This window comes from Neofelis nebulosa, chromosome 2, assembly GCF_028018385.1.
Source record: "Neofelis nebulosa isolate mNeoNeb1 chromosome 2, mNeoNeb1.pri, whole genome shotgun sequence".
Taxonomy (NCBI): domain Eukaryota; kingdom Metazoa; phylum Chordata; class Mammalia; order Carnivora; family Felidae; genus Neofelis; species Neofelis nebulosa.
The window spans coordinates 86,459,130-86,477,055 of NC_080783.1; the positions used below are offsets into that span (position 1 = coordinate 86,459,130).

General features: G+C 38.8%; 1 long non-coding RNA gene across 1 annotated transcript in view; it reads right to left on the reverse strand.

Moving 5' to 3' along the window:
• Positions 1-11,394: 11,394 nt before the first annotated feature.
• The window catches only part of LOC131503737 (uncharacterized), a 40,563-nt gene continuing 34,031 nt past the window's right edge, over positions 11,395-17,926 (reverse strand). The window contains exon 6 of the long non-coding RNA XR_009257557.1: positions 11,395-14,345. This is a non-coding gene — a long non-coding RNA (uncharacterized LOC131503737). The remainder of the gene's footprint in view (positions 14,346-17,926) is intronic.

Here is a 17,926-nt window from a genome sequence, read left to right on the forward strand (position 1 = left end):
GGCATGTTATCCAAGATAGGCAAATCAGATCCTCTGACCCTGAAATATGTAGGTTTCCTGGGATGGTAAGATGTACGAGCAATGCTTGGAGCTGCATTGTCCACCACGAGGCTAGGAGCAGACTCTCCATTAGGTTCTCTTACTTGAATTTCTGTAGCTATGCTGGTCTAGGGCATTCTGAGCCCTGATTACTTGGCCTCTTCTTCTGTAGGCTACATCATGTCTTTCTAATAACATCCTTACTTTATTGATGTACGTATTTATTTTTCTTTATTTCCATTTAAGGTAATCAGAGTCCACTTCTGAAACCCAAGAACACCAAGGGAGATATGTGCCCTAACCACTGATAACATAGACAGAAATTAACTTAAAGAAGCTTAGATCAAACAAGTCATGTTTACATGCCCCAGTGAAATAGATCCCTAAGTCTCAGTTTGGTGTACTAGGATTCATCACAATATTTTTACATCTTTTGGAAATGATGCATATAGTATCCTAAGACTTGGTCATATGCAAATGGAAGCCCATAGGTCTGAGATCAGGAGACCAATTCTCTCTCTATAGTTTGGGGTAAGTTATAAAAACTTTTTGAATCTCCATTTCCTCATCTGTAAAAGGATGAAGTTAAAGTAGAAGATCTAAAAAGGCTCTTCTAATCATGACAAACTATGAATTTTTAAGTTTACAAATACATAATAATATACACCAACTGTGGATTTTGTTTTTCAGCCCTAAGTCAGTACTCTAAAGGAGTCCCTGCTATCTGACTTCAAGGCAGCATTTAAATTTAACACCAGACCCACCCAGGATCAGCCTATGCTGTGGTGCGGACTTGCCTCAAGAGCTTTGTAGAATCTCTTTTTGTGATGGAAATCAGTGCCACTTTCTGTACTCACATTTTCCCTTTTCCGTTCTTTTTCTATGGTTGGAAAAAAGATGAGTTATAATTAAAATCAAGAAAATACTGTAAGGACAAATACAATGTATCCTGTTTTTATAAAAGGTCATTCTTGCAAGCTATCAAAGCTCTTTACAACAAATACCTAATTGATGGTCACAGCCTCCTCTGTAGGAATAAAACACAGTGCCCAGTTTACAGATGAAGAAACCAAAGAGGGAGTCAACAGAATTTCAGTTGGAACAACAAATTCAGAGCACGTCCATTTTAGGACATTGTATGTCAGAGTGCCCAATTAGCTCAGTTAGTTGTAGATTATTTTAATGTTGACCTAGAAATATGTGTAATACATTTATAATGAAAACAAAGTGAAAGACATATTCAAATAGCTAAGAGTCAATCCTAAAACAAATAGCTATTACAGTGGTTTTCAAATAAGTTCTTTGGTGACTAGTTGATGACCTCTGTGAAACTCACATGTGAGTGGGGCAAGTCTAATTTACTCTGCAATTATAAAAAACGGGAATAGAGTCTTCACTTAAGACCAAGTTATACATACTAATAAACCAAAGCTGGTAAGTGATGATCAAAACAACAACTTCACGTCACTCATTTAAACTAGAAACATACTTCCCACCATCACCACTACCATGTTTCCCAAAACAGTGTCTTTAGCTAGGCTAGCCCAGAATAAGAGAGGAAGCTTACGTGCCTCACTCAATAGATAATGCCTATTTAACAGGCAATCATCCACTCTTATTTATTCAAAAAAATAATTATTCCACACGCCAGGCACTGTGCTATTCACGTCATCAAATTACTCATCCATCAATCTTTAGAACTCATTCTGTCTACTTGGAGAGTCTAAGGAGCCCAGAAGAGGTAGATCAATAAAGGAACTGGAAGTTTTTTCCTAACCTGTGTAATGGTAAACCTTCCTGGATTTTTCCCTTTAATTATGTAGTGAAGAGTGAATTTCCCTTGGAGGATAATCATCAGTCACTGGTGACAGACTCCTATGGAAAGTGCCCGTGACATATAGGAGCGAAGAGGCCAGCGGACCTGGTAAAGTCCCAGCTGACTATTTCCCAAATGCCACTAGACTGCCAAAATATCACTTAGGAGACACAACACACATGGGCACCCACCAAGGGAGAAACACTCTTCCCAGCCCTGAATACAAGGGACAAATACAGGCCACCCCTTCAGGTGTGTAGAGGGAAGGAGAAAGAATATTTCTCAGCACCTGCCATCCATCAGGCCCTAAATGAGTCCCTTTTGACCTCATCGTCTTAATCTTCTGCTGTCCCTTGTTCAGTCAGAGTTTTTCTGACCACCTATCAAAAAACTGAAACCACCCAATGACATACCATATATTTTTTTAAGTTTGTTTGTTTGTTTGTTTGTTTGTTTAAAGAGAGAGAGAAAGAAAGAACATGAGTGGGGGAGGGGCAGAGAGAGAGGGAGAGAGAATCCCAAGCAGGCTTTGCACTTTCAGCGAAGAGCCCAACAAGGGGCTCGAACTCACGAACCGTGAGATCAGGACCTGAGCCAAAATCAAGAGTCAGATGCTTAACCAACTGAGCCACCCAGGAGCCCAATATATCATACATTTTATTTGTTTACTATTTGTGTCTCTCTGGAATGCAAACTCCCAAAGGTACGAAAACAGATTCTTGGAAAATGTCCTGCTGGCCTGATCATGATCCCCTTCCCTCCCAGCTGTGAACCAATTAAAAAAATGGAGAATCCTGCTTCTATCCAAGGCAAAATGGTGACTCTACATCTTCTCTATCAATTGACCCCTGAATTAAATTCACTCACTGATGACAGGCAGAAAACCTGGAAAATCGTAGACCCTTCCCACATGGAAGAAAAGGTGAGAACATGGTATATCCACAGGGGCAGCTCTAGTCAAGGGAGACAAGACATTTTTCGATGTCACTATTCGGAGTTCGATCCTTGGACCAGCAGCATCACCCCTGGAAGCTTCTGAGAAATGCAAAGTTAACCCCCACGCTAGACCTACTGAATTGAAATCAGTATTTTCATAAGATGCCTAGGTGATCCACACACATGTAAAAATTTCAGTAGCACCTAGGAAATAATCCTTAGAACATTAACCCCACCACAGATATGTGGACCAATGGTTATCAGACTTGTCATATTGGCAATCAGACAAATAAATCCTTCTTCCTTCCTATGAGGTGCCAGTAGTATGAAGAAATAGGGCAGCTTCCTCATTCTGAATTCTTCCAAGAGAGGACAGAAGTGATGGTTTTGATATATGAGTATGGTTGTTGGTTGCTTATTAAAGGCAGCAGGAACTGGGAGAGAGAGAAAATGAATCTCTACCTCCATTCTTAATTTATCTATCTTCTTTCCTCATCTGTATAAAAGGAATAATAACACCTGCTGTATCGGCCACTGTTAAACTTGAATAATACATATCAAAATCTTTAGGAAATATGAAATGTTATTTTTTAAACTTTGTTCTTGTTACACAGAGAAAACTGACAAATCAGCAGTCCCTCAGGCTTTAGAAATTCAGCATACCGTGCCATTATTGGATCACAGACAATTTTACAAATATTTTTATATTTTCGTGCTGGTCAAAAATGTGCAGCAGGGCTGTTTGTCTGCAAACCAAATGAAAAAAAAATTAAATGTTAAGACTTAACTGGTCAGTTTCTATGAGATTAAAATGAGTAGCTGTAAAAGAAAAGTTTAAATATTGGTTACTGTGTTTTGAAAAACAAACACAATATATTTAGATGAATTTAGACTATATTTGTTTTCAAACCCAACATCCATCTCACTCTGCCTGCAACTTACCAAGTGATGTAAGTAGAAATGGTTGTCTTGAAATATGCCCTCAATAAAACAGCCAGTTACCTTTCTTTAATTAGCAAGTAATGAGCTATTTTGTCTACTTATACAGATGTGTAAGTTTTAACTTGTCATTTTTTTCAAACTGATTAAACAACATATTCATATTTCAAAGATTATGAAGCTTTTCCTTAGGATGTCTTTTTATCTTTAAAAACAACAATGCTAATAGCTTCCTTTTTCCTATATTCAAACAACTATTTACTACCCCTTCTTGATGTGGGCTTTCAAAATACAAAGAAGGTCTGGCAAGTTTTCAATGTCCTTTTTAAAATCTGTTCTTAAGCGCTTGTAAAAAAGCATAAAGGGTACTTCTTTGGAGAATTGATAATGTCCTACGTTCAGTATTTGTATATTAAGGACTGTCAGTTACATTTAGTGTATTCATTCATTGGAATCTGTTCTGTTAATCTGCATGCAACTGATTTCAAGAAAGCCAAAGTGATCAGAAGAAGTCAAAGTTAACATAACAATTCCTTTTCTACAAAAAACAGCCTAAGACATTATGGGTCCAAATTTCAAAGCAAGTTACTGTATTTGCAAGTTTTAAGTCACACTTGGCAGTTTTTCCAAACACAGTGGTCAGGAACTGAAAAAAATAAACATGTGTTTCCAGGATTTTCTTTTCACATGCCACACAAAAAGCGATGTTACAACTATGTTTTCACTCCCTTTAAAAAGTTCTTCTTAAGGAAGAAGGCTTTGCTGATTTGTGTTATTTTAAGGTAGATTTTACAAAATAACATGAAGAAGCAAGACAAATATTACTTTCACTGTATAAATGGGAGTTTAACTTCCCCAAAGGGATTTCTTGAAAAATCTGATCTATCATTATGCAGTGATATTTTGTACTTTAAATCTAATAAATTCAGAACACTTAGCCCGTTCCATCTTCCAGTTGCCTTAAACAAAGGGAAAATAAAAGAATCAATCTACATACAATTCTTAGGCAGCAAGTCTAAAGCCATTCCCATTTTGCTGAAAGAGTAACTGAGGTAAAGTAAATTTATCGCTTTCCTGAGGCTTAACAAAGTCTTAGCAGCTGCAGAAGGATGAAAATTCACAGGTGTGGTTCTTACTCAAGACAAAGGAAACAATCAATCACAAACTGAGCTTTCTCAGCAGTCCATAAAGGCTTCCAAACCCAAAAATATCTCCATTACTGGTAGACCAGGTGGCCAAAATCTCCATTCCAACCTTTCCACCTCATTGAAAGTGTTGTCCTGAAAATTCTGACCTATTGAAATGTTAAGTATCGTATTTTGTAGGAATAACAATACCAACCATCAATTCCTTAGGAAGAATTTATTTCTCAGTTCCCTAAGATCCGGAACTACAGAAAACAGGATCCAGGACAGAAAGTGAGTTGGGTGGAGAGTAAAGGATAGAAAGTGTTCAGTGTAGAATCCTCCTCTGGGAGACTGGATACTAATGGAGACTTTGGGCAGTGGTGAACAGTGAGTATGGCCCTGGCACCTGGACGAGGAAAGAGAAAATGAAAGAACAAGAGGATAGACTTCTCTGAGCAGGATGGGCTGTATCAGGAATGTCTGCAGAGGAAAGGATGATTAGAAAGGGTTGCAAAACACAAGGGGAAAATGGTCCAGAAATTGCACTCCTTGCTCTTCACCCAAATGAGCTGAAAACCTATGTCCACACACACAAAAAAAAATGGCACAAGGATATTTGCAGCATCTTTAGTCATAAATGCCAAACTTGGAAGCAACCAAGATGTCCTTCAGTAGATAAATAGGTAAACTGTGATACATCCAAATAATAGAATGTTATTTGGTGCCAAAAAGAAATGAGCTACTAAACCATGAAAGACGTGGAGAAAACTAAAATGCGCATTACTAAGTGAAAGAAGCCAGTCTAAAAGTCTACATACTGTATGATTCCAAGCGTGTGACATTCTGGAAAAAGAAAAATTATGGAAACAGTAAAAAGATCAGTGGTTGCCAGGGGCCAGAGGGGAGGGAAGAATGAACTGGCAGAGCACAGGGGACGTTAAGGGGAGTGAAACTATACTCCGTTTACTAACACGTTGGATACATGTCATTATACATATGTCCAAACCATGGAATGTACAACACCAAGAGCGAACCCTAGCGTAAACTATGGATTTGGGGTGATAATGATGTGTCATTGGAGGTTAATTGGTTGTAACAAATGTACCACTCTGGTATAGGATGTTGACAGTAGAGAAGGCTGGGATGGTGTAGGGGCAAGGAATATACAGGCACTCTACTTTCTACTCAATTTTGCTGTAAATATAAAATTGCCCTAAAAAATAAAACCTAGTTTTTAAAAAAGCAACCGTTTAACAACTTTGTCTAGGACAGTCTTTCTTAACCTCTACTTTGTTTTTTTGTTTGTTTGTTTTTAAGCATTATTGTTTTTAAGTTATGCTCTCCTTTGAGTTTCCAATGACATCCATATATTCTCTCTCCAGCAAAAATAATAGCACCTCCACACATTCTCACAAAACAATGCATACAACTGCAGGTATTCACAGATTCCCTGAAGTTCATCCATAAAACTAATACTAGCTAATTTTATGCACTTACACTAAGTACCAGATACTGTGTTATGCACTGTGTCATTTTGTCCTGGCAACAACCTTATAAGGTAGAAATTATCATCCCTGGTTTTTTTACAAGGAAATGTAATTGCAGAAAGTTTTTTTAACAGCTGCGGAGGGGTCAAATTGGGACCCCAAACCTGAACTGATCACAAGAGGCATGTACCTACCCATTTCCCATAAGTGAGTCTGGCTCTGGCAGATCATGGACCCCAGCTAAGCACCCCTCATCTAACAATGGGTCTGTTTGCCTGTTTCCAAGCTCGTATTCTTGGGTCAATAAAATATCTATCTAGGCCAGCATATGCAGATTATACAGAGCTGGACCTACATTGGAATAGAAGGTAATCATTTGCAGGGTGCCTGGGTGGCTCAGTTGGTTACACATCCGACTCTTCATTTCGGCTCAGGTCATGATCTCAAGGTTCATGAGTTTGAGCCCCGCATCAGGCTCTGTGCTGAGAGTGCAGAGTCTGCTTGGGATTCTCTCTCTCTCTCTCTCCCTCTCTCTCTGCCCCTCCCAAGCTTGTTCTCTCTCTCGCTCTCAAAATAAATAAATAAAAACTGTTTTAGAAATTAGAAAAAAAAGAAGGCAATCATTTGCTGTTGACCCAACTTCCACAATTGGCCTCACCCCCATTTATCCTGCCACCTACCAGGCCATAGGTGATGGGCAACAGCAACATTTCTCTGTATTTACCTGAAAGCAGAGAATTTGGACCATTGCCACTGAAATAAAGACTGGTTCAGCTCAACGTGAGGCTCAGTGTTGGTGGCTGATAAAGAATATTCTATAATCAATAGAGATTCATGCTAGCTAAGATGCAAACCACATATATTAGTAGAGATTTGCAAACTCTGAATAAATAAGTCAAATGTGAATAAGTGAAATAGAGGACAAAAGAAGTTCAAATCCCTTAATATGGAGCAGAATTAGCCCTCACATCTTCTTTCAACCCAAACTTTCTGGGTCTGAGGTGTAGGTTTTTTTTTTTTTCTTTAGGCTAAACCAACAGAGCTCTCCTCTCGATGTCTCAGAAAGACATCAAGTACAAGGTGTATAAAACAGAATACATCAAGGGCACCTGTGTGGCACAGTCAGTTAGGTGTCCAACTTCGGCCCGGGTCATGATCTCACAGTCCGTGAGTTCGAGCCCTGCATCGGGTTCTGTGCTGACAGCTGAGAGCCTGGAGCCTGCTTCACATTCTGTGTCTCCCTCTCTCTCTGCCTCCCCCCACCCCACTCATGCTCTGTCTCTCTCCATCTCTCAAAAGTGAATTAACATTAAAAAAAAAAAAATTTTTTTAAACAGAATACATCATTTCTCCTTATGGGTATGTTTTTAATTCTAATTTCTAATTTTAATTCTAATTTCTAAAATCACTGTCCACCCAATCAAAAAGCCAGAAAAATGAGTGTCATTCTGAGAGCTTTCCCCTTTCTCATTGCTATTATTTAAATTTGCATATGTCCTGGTGATTTAACCATCAAAATATCTGCGTAGGTCTCCTGTTATTGGTCAGGAATGTTACAATAGCCTCCCAACTGCCTTAACCCCATCTCCAAGTCTCTTCAACACCATCAAATGAGTAATTTATTCTAACATATGAATCTATTGTTTAATTACTCGAATTTTTCAGTGTTTCCTCATTTCTCTTAGATGGCATCCAAACTCCTCAATATGTCATTATGGGTCCTAATTCCCACAAATCTCCACTTTGTTCTCCACCAACTCTGTGCTCCAAACCATGGGCACCATTTCTCAATGCATTTTCACAGAGACTTGGCCTACTCATAACACGCACCACCCCCAAAATCCTGCTTTCTCTCCTGCTCCCAGCCAGGGTACCTTACCAAATTCATTACAATTTACATAACTCCAACCTCTTCAAGATTCAACTCAACTATCATCTACTCTTGGAAATCTTTGAAAGTCCAACCTGGGTCAGGACATCATGTGCTCATGGCACCATCTAGAAGGGGCACCAAACAATTGAGGGGGAAGAAAAGCTGATCTGAAATTATTTGATTTTTTTGAAGGCAATAAATATTTATCCCAGGCAAAATCAAAACTTTGCTGGTCTTCACTGCACTGGCTCTATATTTCAACATTATTTTTGTTTACTTACAAAGGATTACAACATAATCCTTTCAATGGCACACCCTGGGTATGCCTTCTTAATGCTCTCATATGTAAGATACGTTCTATAATTGTTGCTTTTCTCAAATATCATCCCAACTGGAATGTGAATCCTTCTTTTTTTTTAATTGTTTTAAATTTTTATTTGTTTTTGAGAGAGAGACAGCGTGTGAGCAGGGGAGGAGCAGAGAGAGAGGGAGACACAGAACGTGAAGCAGGCTCCAGGCTTTGAGCCGTCAGCACAGAGCCTGACGCGGGGCTCGAACTCACGAACTGTGCGATCATGACCTGAGCCAAAGTCGGACGCTCAACCAACTGAGCCACCCAGATGCCCCGAATGTGAATTCTTCCTGAACAGGAACCATGACTCTTCTTGTTTATACCCAGTGGTGGCTGTGATGCCTGCCAAATACTAGGAATTCAATAAATGCTTATGTACAGAAAGAAAAAGGAGGGAGTAAGAGAGGATAAATGGGAAGACGGGAGAGAAAGAACAAAGAGGGAGGAAAGAAGGGCATTTCTTCTAGCCTAACATCCCATATTTATAACTTTGAAATTGAATTCTCAATGCCCCTCATGCCCTGATAGCTTTGTTAGCAACATATAGAAAGGCAGCTTTGAATGCTGGCAACCCCGAAGACAGGTAAAATCGGTTCTTGTCAAGCCCAGTCTTCTCTAAGGATGAGTTGGTTGTTCTCCAGCTCTCACCTAGAAAGCCTTTTAATGTGAATCCGGTATCACTTTGGAGTTCCCACAGGATATATAACTAGTCACTCTCCACCGCCTTCCCTGAGCTGCCTGCTTCCTAATACATACCTCAAGAAACTCCCTGGACCATTAGTCTCAGGCAAAAACTGGTGGATCCCAAAGGCTGGCAAGCTCCACATACCAACTTTCAGAAGAATCTCAATCTGAGACAGTCCAGTAAATGGTACTAATAGCAGTATATTCCGCTCACACCAAAGCCATGGCCAATGGCCTGCCCCTTCTACCCCATTTGCACACTGACAAAAGCCTACCAATTCGATGGGTCACAGGGCCCTTATTTTCCCATTAAAAAATAATAAAAGGCTAAACTGAGACATATGCTAAATGAGAACCAAACTATTTTGAAAAGTTATAATGAATTCTTATGACAGGAATTATATTATGCATAATATAAACATCTGTATTTAAGGAAGATAATGGTTTAGCTCCAGGAAATAATAGCTAAGCAGTGATGACTTAAGCAAATGTTTCACAATTAATGGAAATAAAAATTACATATTATTACAGTTAAGGGATGTTGGGGAAATGGGATAGGAGGTAACTCATACCAATGGATTCTGACGCAAGAGAGAATTAAAGTTTCTAGAAAACAAACCCTCCCCCAAAGAGGGAAGCTGCAAAAAAGATCAAACTTCTTGGGTTCAAAGATGTTAAATTCTACTCTTTAAATCCCGTTACACATGTAGTTACAGCACAACCATGTCTACCTTCAACAGAGTCAATCCACCTCTTAAAATGAGATATTTAAAGGCAGACTGTTGGCCTTGTGTCTTGGATGGCAGATCACAGAATTCCAAAGCCCTTAAGATGCTGTAGCACTAGTTCTTACTAAGTCGTAATTAACTTCATTGGGAGTTACATGATAGCAACTTAGAACAGAATTTGGCTGAACATTTTTAGTATTCTTCCACTCGGTAATTACTACTTCAGTGGGAATCTCAAGTAAGGAACACAGGGCAGAATTTGGCCCGCAAAGAGAAGCACATCAAGTAACTGGCCCAATTTGTCATGCCAATAACACAGTGTATTAAAATCTCCCATGAAGCTTCCCCATTAGTGCGCTGATTTTATCATGAATGTAAATTCCACCAAAATGACTACTCAGATCCTTTACCAAGTCTCCAGGAAGGGCAGTGTGTAGGAGAGAATATGGTCAGGGAATGGCTCCATATACCCGATAACCACCCTAGAAGGGCAATTATGCACAAACTAAGTAAAGAGTTGGATGCTATTTGGCAGTTTAACCACATAATAAATTCTTATTGATGCAAGAAAAAGGAGCCATCGCATCCCTAGTCTGGGCATTAAATATCTGAAGAATAAGATTTAGGCCACTGAGACTTGGACTTGCGTTTCAAAATGAAAACTCAATACTAGGTTCAGAATGATAGCTATAATGACAGTCATATATTAGAAAACTTCAAATTATACAATATGTAATTTTTCGCTACCATTAATTGTGGAACATAATAGGTCCTGAAAAAACCAATCGTGATTCTTCTTCAAAAGTGTTTATATAGAGCATGACCTAATTTTTATTATAAAAATGGAGACTTTCTTTCCTTTTTTTTTTTTTTGCTTGCTTGCCTGCTTTAAATTACAGTATTCACTTGGAAACTAATTTTAGGCATTATCCATTTGACATTTGAGTTTAAAGGACATTCAAAAATCACAAATTGATGCTGAATATAGGAAGACTAGATTTTTAAGATATATTCTTGCCTTCACTACCTACATTCCTCTAGGCGATTCACCTGAGGTCCTGAAGAAGATAACTAATTCACTTCCTGAGGGTCAAGCCACAATCCCCTTGATGTGGTGTCTTGGCCAGACTTTCAATTGAAGGCCATTAACACCACTTCCCCCGAGCAGTCTAACCTCTCTTTTGTCATGAAGTCCTCATTCTCTACCACCACCGTGTTACCCGCCAGCAGCTGTTACTTCTCAATGGCCCCAGCACTGAGAAACTAGAGAAAAATCGTACCAATATGTCCTACCAAGTAAGGCAGACTGCTGTCCCATTGGCCAGCCCACCCATCAATGCGCCATGTTTGTTAACATTCGAAAAGACATTTGTGCAGAGAACAAATTGACGGAGCCCGTGTTTATATCAGAAATTTCAGAAACGGCAAGAGATTTATTCGTGGAATCTTAACACCCATTCAGACTGTCATAAAACACAAAGGACCAGATTCAATAAAAACTCTGTCCAATTTCCACAACACAAAAGTCTGTGTGAGCCTTCAAAACAAAATCAGTTTTTCCAGTTTTGCAAAGGGCTGTTCAGACTTCAGTAGCATGGGAGCCAGCTGGGGCATTTCCTTACTCATCCCCTAAATTAGTTTCAAAAGTACTTTTGAGGACCACATTTGATCAGAAGAATTTGCATGCTTTTCTCCTTTCTCTCTCTCTCTCTCTCTCTCTCTCTCTCTCTCTCTCTCTCTCTCTCTCGCATCCTCTCATTCTCTCTCTCACACACACATTTCATAGTACATCACATGGAGAACAAACGACAGAACTGCAGCATATGTCTCATGCAGTTAAAAGCTTTAAAACTGGCCCGTAAAACAGAATTCTTTGGTACACAGTGAAAAATATTTTTTGATTCCATAATCCATACTGCAGTAAAGTTGGGTATAATCATTTTTAAAAGTTGCTGTGTCCATGGACAGATGTTTTTCATACATACTGGGAATGTTTCCTTTACATTCCTAAGGACATAAGAGTTTGACATCGAGCCAGTACCTCTAGAAATGGTGAAAGCTAAAGACACCCCATACTGATGCTTTTACTCTTCCAAGAAACTTTCTCCCACAACGAAAATGTTAAAACTTTTACCCCACAGCCCACATTCTGAGATTAGTCCAATAACTAATGTTCTGTCCAAGTAAAATACATTTTGTCATAGCTTGAAAATGTTACCTTTCACAGAAGTATAGTATTTCTGACCAGCAGGGAACATATGTCAACATTATCTATTATTACCCAATGTCAGGACCAAAAAGGGAAGGTGGGTGGTGGATGTTAATAACGACTTAAGCGATTTCTAAAAGAGGCATTTGAGAAGTACAAAGCCAGAAGTTTCAAATGTTTTGTCTTATTTTCGCTGTGTCAGCAACCTGCCCCCCCCCACCCCTCACCAGAACAAACCTAACGCTGCCTCCGACCCAACGCCTAGTTCTCTTTTCAATTTTAGCCAACGCTTTGCTAAGCTGGAAAGTTTGAAAAATACCCTAGAAAACTTCTCCACCAGAAATGAAAAACAAAAACATATGACCAGCAATGATGAAAGCAACTCCCACTCGCTAAGAAAAAGATTTTCAATCACAGAAGCACACGGCTTTTGGATTTGAACATTTATTTTCATTTTTCAAGCTACTTGTCTGGTGTTTAGATTTGGGGGTTGGGTTTCTTGTTTGACATCGGAGGAGGTGGGGGTAATGCTGGTTGGGAGCGTAATTGTATTTAAGCAATTTTCTCAAAGGTAAGCAGAAAGTATTCTCCTCGTGCAACAAAGCTGCCCGGGAGACCATGCCCGTCCCCAGCTGAATATGGGTTTCTCCTGCAGGAGGAGCTGAAAGGCACATTCCACAACAGTCCAGAGGAGAAAAAGTGTCTCCTACCTCTCTTACAGTTGGATCAAGATGTGGCAATACTATATTGTGAACTGGCGGCTCACCATGCCTCTGTCCTGGGCATCCATAACCATGAACTCAGAATGTGCTTGGAGCCACCATGATTGGGAACGATCAAGTTCTTACTGTCCTTGGGGGCCACGTGGCTCTCCAGGAAAAGAGACTTGAACTCTCACCTCACTGCATGTGTATCTTGGGGAAATTTTCACTTTGGATCATAGCGAAAGATGTGCGTCCTGGTTCAAGCCTAGAACAAGAAGTACTGGGGTAATATGTCCCCTGAACCCTAGAGATTTGTACACTTTCGATTCAGGGGCATAGTGTCGAGTTTCTGCGCCTGTTGAAAAGTTGATTGTCATTCACTCACCTGTTTGGCTGCTAGAAAAACCAAATCCTTCTCTTCAAAGAAATCATTCAAGAAAAATTAGAGAATAAAAGCATCTAAATAGATCCCTCAAGCTAGGAGGCTCTTAGAACTATAGGAAACGCAGCCCATGGCAGAGCACGTGTCACAAGACTGGAGGCAACGCCTACTGTTTTGACTTCTGGGGGAAGTCATCCTAATTCATTCTTCCTCATCTCATTCAGCTTCTGAGGACAGAAGTCGTACAGCTATAGGTTCCTTCTGGATAGTGTATCACTAAGGCAAAAGGAGACTTGAATCCTACTACTGAAGTCTTCCATTTTGCTCCTCAAACAGTCCTTTAGTTGCCAAATGACAGGAGTCCATATTTGTCCCAAACCTGAATCATGGCTTAGAACAATCAAACTATAAAGAATTTTCTGCTCTTGTGGTGTGATGTTGCCCAGCACACCAAGCGGAGGAGAATGCTTTGCAGCAAGCCTCCCAGTGCTGCAGGAGACCATTCCCTCCAGGCATCAGTTCTCTGCCACCCACTCCTCCTGGGACCACATTCACAATATGGTCCATGTGGTTCAGGGTGTGTTTGTGCTCGTGGTAGAGGATAAAGTTAACTGACCTCCTCTCGTTTAGAACATGGCTTCTGAGAAGTTCCACCTGAGCTAACAAACCACAGAAGGTGTTGAAGTTAGATAAATAGTGTCCTTTAGAAGACTCTTTAAATGTCAACATTTAATCTCAAATGGAAAAAAAAAAAAAACCTTGAAAGTTCAACCTCCTTATTTTTAAAGATGCAAATTGAAGCCAAGAGACCATGAGCAGCTTGCTATGTCACATGGCTCAGTGGGCACTCTGATCCCACTCCGTTTTGGCATGACATCATGGGAAAGTAAGTTAAATAGGGGCGGATCCTGGTATCCAGGATCCTGGTTTCCTTCAGGCAGGGAGAATTAGGTAGCAGGTTGGAAAAGGTGTGAGGGGCCCCGGGTGCTGTCCCAAGGTTATGATGCTGTTTCCGTGGGCTTCTTCATCTGTGATTTGGGCACTTTTCTGTAAGTATGTTATCTTTCAGCTAAAAAAGAAGGAAAGAGAAAAATGATACAGTTGTGTTTATACACGTAATTTTTAGTGAAAAAAGCTCTACTTACAAAAGTTAAGATAAAAGACCACATACAAAGAGAGTTGACTTAAGTTATCATTTCCATCCCCAGCACTGGGAAATGAGAATTAAGGATTCCAATGAGGAAAACAGTAACACACGTCTTCAAAATAACAATAACTTTCATTTGAAATGTACTAATCAGGTTAGACAATATTCTATTTCATTTCCCTTGATGTTCAAAACAGCCTGTTCTCAAAGAAGAACATTTGTGTCATCATTTTATAAGGATGAAAACTTAAGTTCAGAGAGATTGATTAACTCGTCAAAGGTGACACAGCCGGTCGGCTGGCAGGGCAGGAAGGAAAAGTTGGGTATTTTGACCCCTGCACATCTAGGCATTTTCTCCACTACGCATGCTGCCAGTCAGAGTCATATTTTGCCTTTGTGGGGACGTAGGACATTCTCATTCATTCCCCACGATACATACCAAAGATTAGGTGCTTCAGGGATTACAAACATGGAATGGAAATCTATCTTCAAGAAATTTGTTTTTTCATAAGGAAGTGAAACAGCTTAGTTTTTAAGATGTAAGTTCAATCACCAAAAATTAATCTTACGGGACAATTTTGTCTTCAGTTGCATTTTGAGATGGCCAGAGTCTAAGAAAAGCTGAAGAAGCATTTTAGGTTCAAATTGCCGAGAACCTAGTTCCTTTTTGAGCCAAGGAATATTTTTAGGGGTGGAAGCAGGGGAAGATGTGATATTTTAATTGTTTCTCTGCTGGTGCATGATTCCTGAATAGACCTTACGCCTTATAGAGAGGTCAAGAGACACTAATGAAAACACCAGTATGAATGTTTGTTTTTTCATAATTTGGAATCTAAAAAATGTAAATGATGCCTAATCTCTACCATATTCCATCTAAGAAGGAAAAAAGGCTTGGAAGAGACAAGAGACAAAATTAAAAGATGAAATTATGTCCGGGCCTTCTTCCTACTGATGTCATCTGAGCAGCTAACCTAGATGAGCCTTAGAAGCTCTGCCAGTTTTAATGGTGAGCACGTTAATTTGTATAATAGCCTCTTGGGTGAATAGGTTACATGTTCTGCCTCAGAATTATCCTGGAACCTTTTCCTGGGTAATATCATCACAATACTTGCTTCTTATATTGGTCTATGATGAACAGATGACATTTGCCTGGATTTGGATTGAGTGTTAATATACCATATTAGATTGCAGCTGACAGGCCCCCTTTTTCAATTTATTTGAGGCTTCTTGCAGAAGAATAGTAAAACATATGATGGGTCCAGATACAACTAGCCAAAAGCAGACCAGAAAAAGAATTATGCCAAATTAATGGAACTGAAGTAATCAGGGCATTGTAGAATTTAGTCCACTGTTTCTCAACCTTCTCATATGAGCAATTCAGAGCACCACACAGTCAGTATGTTTGGTTGCCATAAAAGGAATAGCTGTATTAAAATACCGAAATAATAAGCTATAACCAAATTAGCATGTGAATTAGAGTAATATTTCCAAGGAAAAAGGTACTGATACGAACTAAAAGCCTAGAATCCATACGTACTGACTCAACAATCCACTTCTAGAAATATGTTCTAAGACAGCCGCCAAGAATATGAACAAATATTTGGCTACATGCAACATTTATGCCAATCGTATTTATAATCTGGAAAAGATTGGAAACAACCGAATACTCAACAATAGGGGATTGATTAAATAAATAATGGTGCAGCAAGATAAAGCACATTGTGGAAGAATATTTAGTGACACTGAAATATATTCAATATAGATTCTTACAGAAAAAGAGATTTAAAAAAAATTACAGTAGGAGATACATTTTTCTTTAATGTGCATAGAACAGAACATGCGTAGATGAAGTGCTTGGAGGCATGTGAGCCAAAATGCTAACAATGGTTACTTTCTAATTGTGGGATTGTGGGTCGTTTCTTACTTTCTTACTTTTATATATCTAAACTTCCTAAATTTTCTATAATGGATCTGAGTTACTTTTGTTAAGAGAAAAATAGCTTTTTTTTTAAATAAAGAAGAAATGGCCACCACATACCACAGAAGCATTTGTCAATGCAGCAGAAACAAACAAACAAACAAATGTTACAGGCACATTTATTATCTTCTGTTCTTTTCCATTCAAAGTGAAAACGCCGTTCTAGCAAAAACGAAAATAAAATACGATTGTTTTTAATTACTCTATTTTTCTGTGGCAAACGTAGAATGTAAAATATTAAAATTATCTGAGGAAAATATTGTAAGTATCAGTTTCAACATGGCAATGCAGTTCAGTGGGCTACAGACTTGATATTTAATCTGCTATTATGAGTTTACATAATGCCTCAGTGTCTCAGTTTAATTACTAATAAAAGGGGGACAGGCTGTGAGTCATAGTCAGCTCGTTGAAGAATATTAGACCAATCAAACCAAAAGAATGCTTTAATTTCATTTGGTCTTAGTTCCTGCTTTAGAGCAGGATTAAAAATAAATATAGAGAAAGAGATGGAGAAAGTGAGTCACCTAATTTACATCTAACATAACGCAAACAAGCATTTCTTTAATAGGTGTTCAGTACCTGAAGTGCTAAATTACAGCAACTTAGAGAGGCAACTTCTTAATGGAAAATCCTAGCATTTTTAATCTCAGTGCAGATTTTTTACCTTGTCAACTCAGAATTCATCTGATTTTGAAAAAGAAAAATCTTTTACTTGGAGACAAAGGTAAACCACAGTACACCTCAAACTAATTAAAGATGAATCTCTTCTGGAACAATGGTACAAAGAAAAAAGCAAATTATATTTTATAACTCAGACAAAACAGTCATCCACCAAAAGAATATTGCCTTCTTTTAATTATTAGAATAAATCATTCCATGGAAAACTGTTTGGCACATAGTGAAGATAAGAAGATGATAAATATAATACAAAACAATAAAAGGAGATAGATTCTCTATTCAAGCAAACTTATCCTAGTTGCAAGTGAAACCCTGAGGGCCCACATACCAAGTTACCTCAGAGGCCTCAAAATGTCAATGGTACCTCATATAAGACCTTCATATAACCTAAACTGATTAAGATTGATCCAATTTAATTTTCAGTAACTAGCCCTTGGTAGCATTCTGACTAAAATAAAACACTGAAACTTTTTCCTCAAAAATATTTTTAGCTACTAGGAGAAAAGCCATAGTAGGTATTTTATTCACTAAGTATGAGTTGAGTAAACATGGAGTGAGTGGTTTATGCTTGACCAGGTAGAGTAATGAGCCTTTGGCGGTAGGGCAATAAGTTGGAGCGCAGCCTAGGATTTGCTTGAGTTCCATTTCTGAGTAGCCTCCCTTTTCTAGAGACACTTGGGGTGTTGAAAACCCAAGTTCATTTCTAGAAGCTTTTCTTATCTTTGGCTTTGAGCCCCACAGCAGGTACTTAGAAACTACACTTACAAGAACTCTGGTTACTTGGTTCTTTTAATAAAGAAAAGAAAAGAAAAGAAAAGAAAAGAAAAGAAAAGAAAAGAAAAGAAAA